Genomic DNA, 2,929 nt, shown 5'->3' on the forward strand with positions numbered 1-2,929 from the left:
TCGCCATCATCATCAGACCGGCCAGTTGCAATGCATACCAACTTGTAATTATCAGTTTTGAAATCGTAACCAAACCCATAGGAAAGGTTTTCTACGGCCGTCGGTGCTCTTATGATTTCCTTGTACTCTCTTGTGGATGGGTTCCAAAGAAATAATTTTTCACTATCTTCGGTCAATAATAAAATCAAGCCATTGCAAGATCCCACAATAAAATGGCGAATACTGTGAGTTATAGCATTATTATTATGTCGTTTGGGTAATCCATCACAACAGCTCCGTATAATATTGAAGCATAATCTATGGAATAAAATATATCATCAGCAGCGTACATATCATGACTCAAACCGATCATTTTTGTGTTTGTAAGTTGATTTTTGGTGGCAAGGTTAAGGTGATCCTTTATAAATTTACGACTAGATAGTAATTCACACCAGGTCTTGCATACGGACTTGAAACATAAGATGGATTTCACAGGTAACCTTAATAAAATCTCTTCTTGGATGTCTTGAGGAATACTTAATCTTGACATTGTTCTTTTGGAACGCAATAGAAATTAATTATTAAAAATTTTACCAAAACGCAACAGATATATTGAACTTTCCTTTTGATTTTGTATCTCCTTCTGTTGCTTCGTTCTTCTTTCACGAATTGATGTTGTTGTCCACTTTGAACACCGACGACAGCAACAACTCTAGTTGCTTTGCTCGTAACAAACAAACTTGCTTTGTAAATTATAGGGACGACGGAAGGAGAATAAGAAGACTTGATTAGTTTCTCATATAGCTATGGACCTATGGTATGTCTAGCTTTTATAGTACGCTCTCTTTATATAGGCTTTCGTATTAAAAGTTTTCCTAGTTGTTGTTGGTTAAACTTCAACATTAAGTCTAAGATAATCTCTAACAAGTTGGTTAGGATAAGAAAAGGCAATTGATGTAATCCTAAGGGAATTAGAAGTCATCTAGTTCTAAGAAAAGGAAAGACATGTAATAAGGTAATAGGACTAGGAAAAGGAATTCATAGTTCTATATATATATGATCACCAAAGTTATGGTTGATCATATGAGCAAGATTAGAGCTTGTGTTTAGTTTTGAGAGATTTTCTAAACATCAATAAAGAGAGTTGTCTTTTATAAGCTAAGTTTCATCTTGCAGTTCCCATTAGTTGTTCACGTTGCAGAAATCATATTTCCAATCGATATAGAATTTCATGGGATTATAAATATCGGGAATCATGGGCTAAGAGAAAATTCCTAGAATTAGAAAATATGACTTTTGCGATTAGAATAAAAAGGGACCGTAAATCCCTCCTAAGTTTCGGGTGGAGATGATATTCAAAATCGGGGATTTGGTGGAATTATAAATCCGAGAGAAAAGTGAATTCAAGGATTTGTGCAACCAAACATGCCAATGGAATCGTATTCCACCAAATCGCCTGGACCCATAAATTCCATTTTGAGATTCCGCATCCAAACCTATCATTAGATCTCTTCGGCTAGAAGCAACTCTAGGTTTTATTCACCGGAAGTTTTAGCTATCCTACGACCATCAACAACTGAAATAGACATTATCGGCCGACCAGACATTAATCTAAAAAAATCGTTGACATCATCTTGTGTTACTTGGAGTCGTTTATGATACTAGGGTCTCTTAGTAGATTGGTTTTTAAGTTTGAATTGGTGATGAACATGAAGAATTAAGAACTGAATTTGAGTAATTGAGAAAGGAGATCGAGTTGTATTAATTTGTTAGAATCAGAAGAAAGAAGGGGTTGGTTTCAATTTGGTTGAGACAAGCTGTTTAGGGTAATTATTCTTCATAGTTAAATTAGTAATGTTTGTTTACTTTCATTACTGAGTTTCTGAGTTTGTTTATTGAATTAAGAACTGAGCTGATCTAGTGCTGCTTGTGGTGTTGAATATGAGGTTGTGGTAGTGTTATTTAACTTGCACAGAACTTGGAAGAATGGTTTAGTGATGTTTGTGTTTGGTATTTGATTGCATGACTTGGATGTGGTGATGGAATTGTACTTAGTTTAGTCTAAAGTAATTGTGTTGGTAAGGATTCAGTTTTATTGCATAGAACTTCTGGAGTTTAAGTATTAGATGAATGCTTAGGGTATTTTCGTGGAATGGGTATTTCAGAATTGTCGAGGTTGTTCAGTTTAAGGGTGTTGTAGTTAAAGCTGAGATATGACAGGTGTGTTGATTCCATGGCAATGCAGCCACAAATGTTGCTGATAGATGGTGCAGGCAAGGAAGAGGCACAAGAGTTGGATGAATGGAACTGAGGTGGAGTTTGGTTTATGATGTTGTGTTTTGAATGGCAGTCCAAGTTGAAATGTTAATGATGATAATGATGGAGAAGATTAGGAGATAGTTGTGGTATTATGGAGTGCAGGGAAGGGTTTAGTGGTTTAGCATTAAACTAGAGATGATTTTGAACTCATAATTTGGTTGTTATGGAATGGAGTTGTGTTGGTTGTGGGTGCAGATTGTAAACCTTGTGTTATTGCTGTTATGTGGATTAGTATGTAACTAGATGAGTGTAGAAGGAGTGTGCCTTGGTACTGCAATTGCAGGTAAAGCTTGTTTTACAGTTGTATACTGAATTATTGAATTCTGTTTTCATAAATAGTTATGTTTTGATCATATGAATAGAATCAGATAGGTTGTATTCTTGTAACTGCTATTAGATTAGGCTATTAGTCATCCCAGTCAGTCTAGATGAGTTGTCTGACTGAGTTGAATCGTGTTGATTCACTGAATTCCCTGTGTTGACCTGAGTTGACTCGTATGACCAAATCGTTGACCACTTGACCATTGAACCTAGACTTTGACCCGACCTTGGACGTTGACTGTTAGTTGACCCTTGACCGTTAGTGACTGTTAGTTGACCTTGGTAGACTTGGGCTTAAGGAAGTTTTCTT

The sequence above is a fragment of the Papaver somniferum genome, chromosome 11, assembly GCF_003573695.1.
Source record: "Papaver somniferum cultivar HN1 chromosome 11, ASM357369v1, whole genome shotgun sequence".
NCBI lineage: Eukaryota > Viridiplantae > Streptophyta > Magnoliopsida > Ranunculales > Papaveraceae > Papaver > Papaver somniferum.